Genomic DNA, 13,210 nt, shown 5'->3' with positions numbered 1-13,210 from the left:
GCTTATTTTACTCAAATGCCATGACCTCATCAGCATGAGACAACAAATATTTCTAATTATTTTATAATTACAATAACTTTTGAGTCTCCACCTCAGTCACAAAAGGCCAGTTTTACTGCTGGCACCAGTATGCCTGGCAGTCATGCCAAAGCCCTGGCAGCCTCACAGAGTTGGAGTATCACCTCATCACCAGCTGCTACTAGCCTGTGTTTGAGTTCCTGCCTCAATCCCACAGGTGCAGGTCTCTGCCACTTTTCCCATTCTACCAAAGGACAAATGGGGTGTCCAGGGGAGGATGCTCTTTTCCTCAGCATCACGATCACAAAAGCACAAATACAGAGAATTAGAGGTGAAAAAGAAAAAATAACCACAGGCACAGATTTATTTATAAGGCAGGTAACTGTAAAATCTGAGTGAAGAAATTATCAGAAGATACAAATAACTAAACTTTTTCCCAGAAGAAATGAGAAACAAGAACAGAAAACTGTGAATGCTATCTTGTTTAACCTTCCCTTTCCTCCAAGAAAATCACACACATAAACATATAAACATATAATAGGCATGCTCAGCCTGACGGTCTCACAAATAAATTATTTCACATTGTCAAGGAATATTTCATTTTGAGCCACTTCAGGGCCCAAAGAGAAAAGTTTACTCTTTCCTATATGAGGCCAGCATAGTATTAATAAAAAACCTGACTAAAATTGTGCAAAATGAGAAGAGACCAGTTTTACATATATAGATAAATAAATGAAATGTATCTTTTAAAAACACTGAATATAATCCATCAGTGTATTAAAAGGAAACCATACCCTGGCAAAGTGAAGCTAGTTCCTTGAAGCATGTTCACTTATTGAGAAATCTATTATTTCAATGTATCATATTAACAGGTCAAATAACACACATGCTCATGTTAATAAATTCTAATAAATAATTTAATAAAACCCTACTACAATTCTGATAAAGTCCTTAGTAAAGTATGAAGAAATATAATCTTCACATGGTGAGTGTGTACGTGTGTTGTGTTTCAAACCTGAACCATAGTCTTCTTTAATGGTACAACATTGAATAGAGTTAAATAGAACAATAAAATTCCTCACAGAGGAATTCCTATGAAAGTAAGGAACAAAACAAGGATTCTAAAAATCATCACTAGTATTTAATATTATTATAAAAATTCCAGATATGGCAGTTTTAAAAGATAGGAAAATAAAAAGTATAAATATTGGAAAAGAAAGAAGTTATAATTATTTGCAGATGATATGACTGTAAAAAAAAAAAAAAAGAAATCCAAAAGAGCATCACTAGCAGGAGTGATTTTTGAAACGGCAAGCACAGTTGGAGAACTGTCCATGGATGGGCTTGGCTAGCTGGACCCTTCTCCAAATGATGGAATACTAGACAATTCTGGAGTTGATTATTTACTGACATGGAGAAGTAGCCTTGATAATGTTAGATGAAATAAGAAAATTGCAAACCAGAGGCATACTATAATCCCATTTTTGTTTCAACTAGGAGGAGGAAGATGAGAGGAATAAGCATACAGTATATATAAGAATATATACAAAAGCGTTAACTGTATGTCTCTAAGAGATGGTATAATAGGGGACTTTTTTCTTATTTTATATATTTATGTAATATTTGAACAGTCTGTACTGACATGTATTTCTTTAGTAAACATAAGGGGAAAAAAACAATGAAGACACATTTTAAAAGGCCTGATTGGAGAGGGGAGGAGGAGGAAATGATCAATGGTGCTCAATGCAGCAAGACGCTAAAGGTGAGACAAATTCGTTTTCATGTAATGTGGAAGTCCACGGAGGCCTTTTGCCAGAACAATTGCAATAGTAATCAACTGCATGCTCTCCAAGAAGGATAAAGATTTCAGTGTGTTTCAAAATTGACCATGGGACCCTTGGTCCCATTAATACATGACAGACTGGTTTTCTATTTACCTCTTCTCATCAAACCAGTTGATTTCAGACAAGTAGGGTGAGAGTTACATAGGCACTACCTCAGTGTCTGCAGAATAGTGATTAAATGTTCCTGATCCAGATGCGGAGCAAAGAGAAGACATGACCCAGCACCTACCAATTTCAAGAATCTGTGTTGTACTTTAGCCTTTCCTGGTTAAAATTATAATATGTTATAATAATAATTATAATATAATATATATATGAATTATATATACATATATATATATAAAATTCATAGCCAGAGGCTAATTTGAAGAACCTCTAACACTAGAGACTTTCAGTTTTTTTGGATACTCATTTTTTCCCCCAAAACATCCTGCTTATTATATGCCACAATTTTAGTTTGAGTCTTGACACCTAAATGTCCATTAATCTTCTCTAGCTCCACATTCCCAACTATAATTATAGGGGAGTGGTGAATTTTAGCTTTGGAATAGACCAAGGTATATTCTCAGTAATTGCTGTAACACTTAAATCCATTCCCATCTCTGATAACCTTAACTGATAATAAGGCCAGTCCTACACTATATTCATCTAATTTCTGATGAGGTTTTATTATTTATAGGAGGCTAGGAGAAATATAATCACTAAGAACTTTTAAAAGGTGTATTGAGTCTATAGTCACAGATGGGGGAGAAACATAATTCATAAAGTCTTTTTTTTCCTCAATATTAGGACTTGAGCACTGTTAACACGTGGGAACATATTTGCTGCACATACTTCCCTATGGTTAATCAGAGGTCTTCTGAAATCTAGACACTTTCACTTACAAAGGATTAAATATCACAAATATTTAACATTGGGAATATAAAGCAAAACTGAGATATAATACATAAATTTGCTCATTTGTCTTGCTTTTCACTAGGTTTTACCCAGTAATTACTCATGATATTGACACACAACATAATAGCTGATTGATATAACTATAAATGAGTCGATTCATTGAGAATCATTCAAACCAGTGATTTAGACTAATGTGGACCAAACCACCAACTGTTAACAGTAATAATCTTCCTCAGCCAGCCCATCTAGCTGTTTTCAATTTGGCAACCTGAGAATACAATATTGTTCTGGAAAACCAAATAAATATTCTCTATCGAAGAAGATAAAAGACTAAAATCATGCATTAAATAATTCCCTTCTTAAAAGGCAACTTCCCATAAGCAAAGAAGCAGAGACATCATAGTAGGATCAGAACCTTCTGCTGAGAAGGAGCATTAGATAGAGACAGATATTTGACCTTCAAGATCTCAATAGAATAATGATCCTTGTGTCACATCTATATACATAAGTAGTAGCCAGTATTTCATCTTCACTTGCAAAGGGATTTCATTACTATGCCTGTTTATTGGGGTCTCTATCTTTGTGTGAGTGTTCACATATATAAACACTTGCTCCAGACAGAGATAAACTATCTTCAACGTGAGGAGCTCAAGGTAATGTCTTATTAAAATCTTGAATCTTCTTTGTTTTACGTTATAACTCTCTCTGGGTGATTCACCCAGTCTCAAAATGAAAAACACAAGTCAAACTAATGGCAGAGCACTGCAGTCACCCCCGGCATCTGTTATTGTTGTTGTATTTTTTCCAATTTGCTGGTATGAGCTTTGAGTAATGAATGATAACTTGGCACCACCATTCTTTGAGAATATATAAACATTTTAAAAAATCTCAAAACTTCAAATCTAAGTAATAACCAAGTCTTCATTTTACCTCAATATTTTGAGTTGCTGCTCAGATAATGGCAATTAGTTCTGACATTGTAAATGTCAAATATCAAGGTACAAAGTGTATACTGTTCATTATGCAGCGCTTATGGGAAATCAGATGACGGAAGTGACTACCTTTCAGAATCTATACTACCAATTAAGCTTTTCCTAAGGTCACTTCTTATAAAGAAAAAGAAAATGGTAAATAAATATGACAGTTTATTCATCTGTTATTATGAGTATGCACCTACAGAATATATGGTCAAGAATAGGTAGGTGTAGGTCTATACATTAAAGATCACATAGTAAAACACTCTGATTTTTAAGGATCAAGATAATTCTATAATGGTCATTTTAAATGTATTTCCTGACTTATAATTTTTAAAATGACAAAATGTACACATAATGTAACAAAAACTCATGTTTCTACCTTCTAGAATTAACTGAAAGTAAAACCATGGATGAAGTAGAAGCCCTCCTTGAACGCTATAAATTACCTTCTCACCTCCCCAGAGGTAAACACTCACTATAACAGTTCAGCAAGTATCTGTCCAGTTCAAGTTTTATACTGTTATCTATTTATATTTACTTAACAAGTTCTTAAGTACTTAGCATGTGCTAGACAGTTAACACTTTCCAAAGATTTGCTTACTTAACCCTCATAGTAATCCACATTTTACGGATGATCACTTTACAAAGGAATAATTAAATAATTTGCCCAAGGTCATAAGAGGTGGTAAGATGCTGAGTTATATCCAGAGTCAGTCCATACATATAAATGTTTCCATCTATAATATACAGAATGACTTTTATTAATTTTGAGTGCATTACAAAATTTACATAAATTATATACTGAATTTATTCAGCAATTTGTTCTTTTTTTACTCAACATTATGTAATTACAATCTTCTAAGGATACGTGTATGTATCTATTTAGTTTATTTTCACCATTGGATCATTTATTATATGAATATACCACAATTGGTGTATTATATCAATGGACAATTGGGTTCTTACCAAATTTTCTGTGTTTCAAACTATGTTGCAATACACACATTTTAAAAAATATTGTGATGCACACATGAGATAACTACTCTAGATTTTTCTTAAATGAAGAGGACTTGTCATTTTACAGAGTGTGTGCATTTTCAATTTGCTTCATGCTGCCAAAACAGAACTCTAAGCTTCCTGGGGTAAGAGTAATTCTGATGACCCCAAGGATGGCTGGCCTCAGGTATACATACACCTTCTCCCAGCAATACAAGAAATAATCATGCTGTTAGGGGATTTTGCAGATATAATTAAAATCTCAAATCAGTGGATTTTAAAATAGGGAGATTATCTGGGGTGGACTTAATCAGGTGAACTCTTAAAAGGGACTGGGCTCTTCCTGGAGAGAAAAAAATTGAACCACGAGAGGTTTTTTGACACAAGAGATATTCTCTGTTGCTGGCTTTGAAGATGGAGAAGTGACATTAATAGGATCTGTGGGTGGCTTATAGGAGTTGATAGTGACCCCCAGCCAACAGTCAGCAAGAAAATGGGAATTTCAGTCCTTCAACCACACACACACACAAAAGACAAAAACATAAACAAAAAACTGAATTCTGACAACAACACGAACAAACTTAGAAGTAGATTCTTCCCCAGAGTCTCTCTCTGGACAAGAACAAGGTAGACCAAGATCTTGATTTCATCCTTGTAAGATTCTAAGCAGATAACCCAATTCTGTTGTGTCTGGACTTCTAACCTACAGAAGTGTGGGGTAATAAATGGAGATTGTTTTAAGCTGCTCAGTTTGTGGTAATTTGTTGGGCAGCAATAGAAAACTAACACTGGCTGTGTCAAGTTTTATTCTTGTAAATGGTGTATAAAATTTCCTTTTGTGTCATATCCTCACCAACACTTGATATTTTTAAATATTTTCATTTTTTCCAGTCTGGTGGATAAAATATGACATGTTATTGTTGTAATTTGAATATCCTTGTTTACTAGCAACCAGATGATTTTATAGAGGATTAAAGTTAAACCAGAGTGAATGTGTTTACTCATGTCATACAGCTAATTAAGAAGCAAAACAAGGATTAAACGTTTGACTTAATAAAATGAGATATATCACTCTTCTGAAAACCCACTGAAAAAGCTTTTATCTTAGTCATTCAATAAATATAAAGGGAATGTATGTCTTACATCTACATCACTGTACGTTGTTTATCACTGTACTGTAAGTATATTCTACAGCTGAAAGACAAGCTGAGAAAAACATGGTTGAGATGAGGAAAGGGATAATTACGTATCTCATTGCTTTTTTATAAAATGTGTCTTAATGACTACATTTTTACTAATCATTAGAGCTGCCACTGTCAAAACAAGCATGCACTGTTCCCTAATTCTCTTTCCATTAACAATTAAATAACAGTGATAGAACCTGAAAGAATAAACGTGCACTGTGAATTCAGTACTATTTTACAGTAGCTACTACATAACTGCTACCCAAGTTCCTCATATGCTTTGCAAATATAAAATAGAAGAATATCCATCTTTAGACAATAGTGATAGGAAAACCTCTGTAGATTACAAATTCTACAGACTCTTACCTTACAAAGTTAAGAGTCACAGATTTTTCCTTGCTTATTTATTCAGTATAATAATAGCACAAGCATTGCATGCTAAGTGTATTTTTCTATGTAAAAATAAATATTGAAACTTCTAATTAAATTAAAAAATAAGAATGGCAATCCTTAAAATTGTAATGGTAACTGTTAACATGTTCACATCTGTAGTGAATACACTTTTTCTACCAATGAGTTCCAGATTTTGGTCAATTGAATAATGGCAGAGTTTAGAGGGAATGCCTCTATGTTGCTAAACATTAACAAACAAGCCTAAACAGATGTACACATATCAAGGTGAGGTCTAGACATATAGCAGGGCTTAAGACTAGACTCCTCCCTCTCCATTCCCCTAAATCATCAACCTATTCATGTCTAGTCTAAAATGTCTCTTGGATTTTTCTCCTCAGGTTATTTCCTGCTACTACTGGCCTAATTCTGACCCTTGTCTCCTCAAAATGGAATTTTTAAACAATTTCCTATATTGTCCTACATCCTCATTCTTTACCAATCCATATTTTATTGTCAATATTTACCTTCCTAAATCCAGGTCTCCTTCTATGCTGTCCAGTATGGTAGCCACTAGTGACATGTGGCTAGTAAAATTAAAATTAATTAAAATGAAATAAAATTTCACCACAGTTCCGACAAGTGGTTAATAATAACATCTGGCCAGCAGCTACCGCTTTGGATGTTGCCAATACACACTACTTCCACTATTGCAGAAGATTATAATAGACAGTGATGCTCTAGATTATTGGTTCACAGTTTTAGTGGGATATCAGAATCAAACTTTGGATCCACACAGAATTTGTACAAGAATGCTTATAGCAACATTACTAATAATAGCCATTAGGTAAAAATAACCCAAATAGTGATCAACTGAAAAATGGATAAACAACTTATGATATATCTATACAATGGTATATTATTCAACAATAGATGGGAATAAAGTATAATACATGCTATAACATGGATGACCCCTGAAAAAATGCCAAGTGAAAGAAGCCACTCACAAAAGACCGCCTATTTTATTATTCTGTTTATATGAAAGGTCCAGAATAAGCAAATCCATAGAGGTAGAAAGTAGATAGTTCTGATTGTTGCAAAACTCTGTAAATATACTGTAAACCAAAGAATTACACACTTTTAAAGTTGTGAATTTTATGATGTGTGAATTATATCTCAATAAAGCTGTTATAAACAACAAAAAGAATTGAATTGTGGAGGTTTTAAACATCAGACCCTGGGTCGTAACTCAGTCCCACAAAATTAGAATCCCTATGCAGGATACAGGAAGATAGATAGATAGATAGAGCAAGCTAGAGATATAATATATAATGTCTCTATAATGTCTATTTACCTACCATCTATCATGTATATATATATATATCAACAAGTTACCCTGATGTTCATACAGGGTTGAGAACTACTGCTGTTTGCTATGATTCCCTCAAGGGCAGGGACCATGTCTTATTGAGCCTTTGATATTCAAAAATACTATAAACGAATCAAAATTGAATTGTAAAAAATGTTCAAATAACCCACAGCAAAGTAGGAAAAGTAAAAGAGTCAACCAAAAGTGGAGAGAACAAAGACATAAGCAAAAGAATACAATGGCAGACTTAAGCCCTAACACATCAATAATTGTATTAAATGTATATGATCTAAATATGCCAATTAAAACTCAGAGATTATTACAATGGATTTATAAAGCCTGACCCAGCTGTATTCTGTCTACAAGAAACTTTCTTCAAATATAGTAATATAGTCAGGTTGAATGTAAATATATATATATATATATATATATATATATACACACACACACACATATATATAATGCAAAATTTAATCAAAGGAAAGCAGGAGTGGCTATATTAATATCAGATAAAGTCAACTTCAGAGCAAAGAAAATTGCCAAAGACAGAGAAGGATATTATATAAAAGAGTCAATACCCCAAGGACACATAGAAACTCTAAATGTGTATATATCAAAGAACAGAAATGCAAATTATAGGAGACAAAGCTCATAGAATTGAAAGAAGAAGTAGACAAATCCACAATACTTTAACACCCTTCTCCTGACAACTGATAAAACATCTAAGTAGAATATAGCAAGGGCATAGAAGAAAACAATACCATCATCTAATAGCATCTAATTGACATTTATGGCATACTCTACCCAACAACAGCAGAATACATATTCTTTACATGTTCCCATACAATATGTACAAGATAGACCATATCCTCAGACAAAAAAGAGAATTCAACAAATATAAACATTTGAAATCATACAGAGTGTATTCTTTAAACACAATGAAATCAAGCTAAATTAAATAACATAATGATATTAGGGAAATCCAAGCACTTGGAAACTAAACAACACACATTTAAATAATGCATGTGTCAAAGAGGAAGTCTCATAGGGTAATAAAATATACAGTTGACCCCTGAACAACATGGGGGTTAGGGACACTGACTCTCCGAGTAGTCGAAAATCCACATGTAACTAATAGTTGGCCCTCTGTATACATGGTTCCTCCATATCTCGGTTCCACATCTGCAGATTCAACAAACCACAGATCTGATAGTACTGCTGTATTTACAACTGAAAAAAATCTGTGCATGAGGGGAACCACACAGTTCCAATCTGTATTGTTCAAGGATCAACTGTACATTGAAATGAATGAAAATGAAAGTAAAAAATATCAAAATTTGTAGGAAGCAGCTAAAGCAGTACTGAGATGGAAATTTATAGCACTGAACATGTACATTAGAAAAAAAGAAAAGTCTCAAATCAATAATCTAAGCTCCCATCTCAAAAACCTACGAAAAGAAGAGCAAAATAGGTCCAAAGAAAATAGAAGAAAGAATATAATAAAGATTTTAAAAATCAATGGAATTGAAAACAGGAAAACAATAGAGAAAATCAGTGAAACTAAAGATTTGATTCTTTGAAAAGTTCAATAAAATTGACAAACGTCTAGCAAGACTTACAAAGAGCAAAGATACATATAATCAACATTGGAAATAAAACAAAGGATATCAATACAGACCCTAAAGACATCAAAGGATAATAAGAGAAAACTACAAAAATCTCTTCACAGATAAATTTGATAAATTAGGTGAAAAGGATCTATTCCTTGAAAAACAAAAACTACCTCGTTACTTAATATGAAATATACAATTTTAATAGAAGTGTAATTATTAATGAACTTTAATTGGTAATTTAATAACTCTCCCCCAAAATCTAGAAATCTATCAAATGTTTAAAGAAGAATTAACACCAATTTCCAATTCATTTTCTGAAGTTAGTAATACCCTGATACCGAAACCAGACAAAGAGAATACAAGAAAACTACAGACCATTATCCCTCCTGAATATACATGCAGACATCCTTAACTAATATTGGCAAACAGAATTCAGCAATATATACAAAGAATTATTCACCATGACCATATAAGTAAGGTTTTTCCAGGTATGCAAGGCTGGTTAAATATTTGAAAATCAATTAGTATAATTCATCATATTAAAAGCCTAAAGAAAAAAATCACATGAGCATATCAATCAATGCAGAAAAAGCACTTGACAAAATTCAATACTCGTTCATGATAAATAATTACAGAAAAATAGGAATAGAAGGAAACTTCTTCATCTTAATTAGGACTAGCTACAAAGAGACAACATCTAACGTTATACGTAATGGTGAAAAAGCTTTCTCCTAAGTTCATGGACAAGGCAAGGATGTCCTCGCTCACAATTCTCACTTACCATAGTGATGAAAATCCTAAACATTGCAAGGTAAATAAATAAATTAATTAAATATGAATCATAAAGGAAGAAGTAAAATTGTCCTTATTTGGAGATGACATCTGATTGTCTATATAGAAAATCCCAGAGAATCTACAAAAAGAAATCATAGAACACACGATTTCAGCAAGATCATAGGCTATATGAAAACATGCAAAAATTAATTGCATTTCCACATGCTAGCAATCAACATGTAGACACCAAAATTTAAAATACAATACTACTTACAATTTCTCAAAAAACTGAGGGGTTTCCCTGGTGGCGCAGTGGTTAAGAGTCTGCCTGCCAATGCGGACATGGGTTCAAGCCCTGGTCCGGGAAGATCCCACGTGCTGCAGAGCAACTAAGACCGTGCACCACAACTACTGAGCCTAAGCTCTAGAGCCCGTGAGCCACAACTGCTGAGGCCCGCATGCCTGGGTCCCATGCTCTGAAACAGAGAGGGTCCACTGCGGTGAAAGGTCTGTGCACTGCAGCGAAGAGTGGCCCCTGCTCGCTGCAGCTAGGGAAAGCCCACGTGCAGCAACAAAGACCCAACGCAGCCAAAAATAAAATAAATAAAAATAAATAAATTTATTTTAAAAAGAAAAAAAAAAAGTGAGATACCAGGGCTGGTATCCCTGTCTGGGCAAGGCCAAAGGCTTTGCTCAGAAATTGTGCTAGTCCATAGGCTATCCTCTGTCGTGAGGCAGGGCTGGAGGAAGAGCTCTGCAGCTGCCCTGGTACTCTGGCTAAGCTTCTTGGTAGAGCAGGACTGGAGACTATGCTCCACGGGAAGGGCTGCTAACTCATTTCCCTGTCCAGGTGGGCCACAGCATGTGCTCCACGACTGCCAGACATCTATGGCTAGGCTTCCTGTTGGGGTGAACCAGAGGCTATGCTAAGCAGTTAGGTGGGGCAGTGAACTTGCTTCCCTGACTGAGGAGGACTGTATATAGAATGGGCCCCATTGCCAGTATGATATGTTAGCTGGAGACCCATACTAGGCAGAACCACCTACTGAGCTCCCTGGCCAGACAAAGCCACCAGTTAAGCTCTGCAAATGGGCCAAGCCACTGGCTGCGTTCTCAACATGGGGGCCACCACCTGCCAGAACATGGTCTGCCAAGATCTGAGCACGGTTGCTGTAATCCCTGTTTCTATTTGATCCCACATGGTCCAGCTCCACAGATTACCCCAAGATCCCTGTGAGATGAAAACCAAGTGGTTCTCCCCAGAAGTGTCCTGCAATGCTGGAAGAGCTGAATGTTCACCTTGGGCTCTCTTTTTCTCACTGGAGAAACCTTAGGCCCAGTGTGGTGCTAAGTTAAATTTTTGCCACCTTTTTCGAGGACAATTCTGCAATGTACATCACACCATGTCTACTTCTATATCTTAAAGAAGTAATTAAAGTTGTGCAAAAATATGTACAAATATCAGCATTCACAAAGTGGAAAGGGCCGTTGATTTATTATTATTTAATTTTGGATGTAAAGGTCTGGAACTTTCTGCCGGTCCTAGAAATGGACTATGTACAATTATTTGAAGAATTTGAATGCTATTACAAAACAGTTTATGGGTGACTTTGCATGGTGCTTGACATGACTTCAATATGTTCATTCCAGTGGAAACAGGAATTCTTGATTTAAAAAAAGAAGGTACTGGGAGGGATAACACATAAAGCCATTCATGTTTAGAGTGAATGGGTTCCTCATCTAAAACACAGAACATTAAAAAAAAAAAACTATTTGAGTAATTCTTTTCTAAATTTCCCCAAAGATAGAATGGAACTAGAACCATTCTAGTTGCACAAGTAGAGTTACTTCATTACATACAAGGAATGCCTTAGGGCATTTGTGCTTAATTTTAATTCTCTCTCTAGAACCCAATTGAGAAAGGGTAGCAGCTATTGATATGAAAAGCAGAGAATAGGTTTCTAATAACCAGACCCTGCCAGGAGGTAAATTTGGATACGGGAGAATGTAGGAGGGAGAGATCTAGGACGTGGGGCGTTTCCTGGACTAACTGGACATATGTGGTTAGCTCTATCTTGGGGCCCTAAGTGACAAGAGGAAACTGGGCACTGTCATTCATTTGTTTGACAAATATTCATTTGGTACACAGACTTTGATAGGCATTGAGTATAATAAAGAAAATAAAACATAGTCCCTGTCCTCAAGAAACTCACTGCAATTATTACTAAGCAATTATTTTTTTAAACTACATAATGCTAAATAAAAGTAAATATTAATCAATGTGTTAAGTGATTATATTTGTTTTCTATTGCTACACCACAAATCACCACAAACCTAACAACTTAATCACACATCTACTTCTTACTTCACGGTTCTGTAAGTCAGGAGTCCAGGCACAGGTTAGCTGGGTCCTCTGATCAGGGATTCACCAGACTGAAATCAAGGTGTTGGCTGAACTATGTTTTGATCTGGAGCTCACGATTCTTTCTAAAAATCATTCAGGTTTACACTTCAAATCTCTCTGACTTCAGGAAGGGCTCAGTCCCTTTTAAAGGCTCTCCTGATTAGGTCAGGCCGTGCAGGATAATATTCCTTTTGAAGAACTCAAGTTTAACTAGTTAGTGCCCTAATAATGGGAGTAACATCCCATCATATTCACAGGCCCTGTCCACACTCAAGGGAAGAGGATTATACAGAGCATATACACCAGAGGGTGGAAATCTTGGAGTCCAGGTGAGAATTCTGCTTAGCACAGTGATATAAAATATATAAATAAATTCAGTACCCCAAACCACAGAGCAGGGGCATCAAACACTGTTTAGGGAAGGAATAGTAAGTAGCAGGCTCACCTGCCACATTCTCCCTTACCTGTGGCAGAACTCCTTTGCTAATGGCTCCAGGCAATTTCTCACTAAACTGAAACGTGCTTTAACAATCCATTTGTAACAAAACAAGTTGAAACTGCTTTCTGATTCTTAGCCTAGGGTAATTAGGTAAGTTGTCACAGAGGACTTGATGTTTGTGCCTCTAAGAATGGATACAAAATCATTATGTGAAAAAAAGCAGAGGAAGTACAGTTCAGGCAGAAAGAACTATTTGTTCAAGAATATAAAATACAGCAATGCACGGGATTTTCAGGGTAAATAGT

The sequence above is a fragment of the Leucopleurus acutus genome, assembly GCF_964270905.1.
Source record: "Leucopleurus acutus genome assembly, chromosome: X".
Lineage (NCBI taxonomy): Eukaryota > Metazoa > Chordata > Mammalia > Artiodactyla > Delphinidae > Leucopleurus > Leucopleurus acutus.
The sequence above is the reverse complement of the archived record's forward strand: the minus strand, read 5'-3'. Positions refer to the sequence as shown.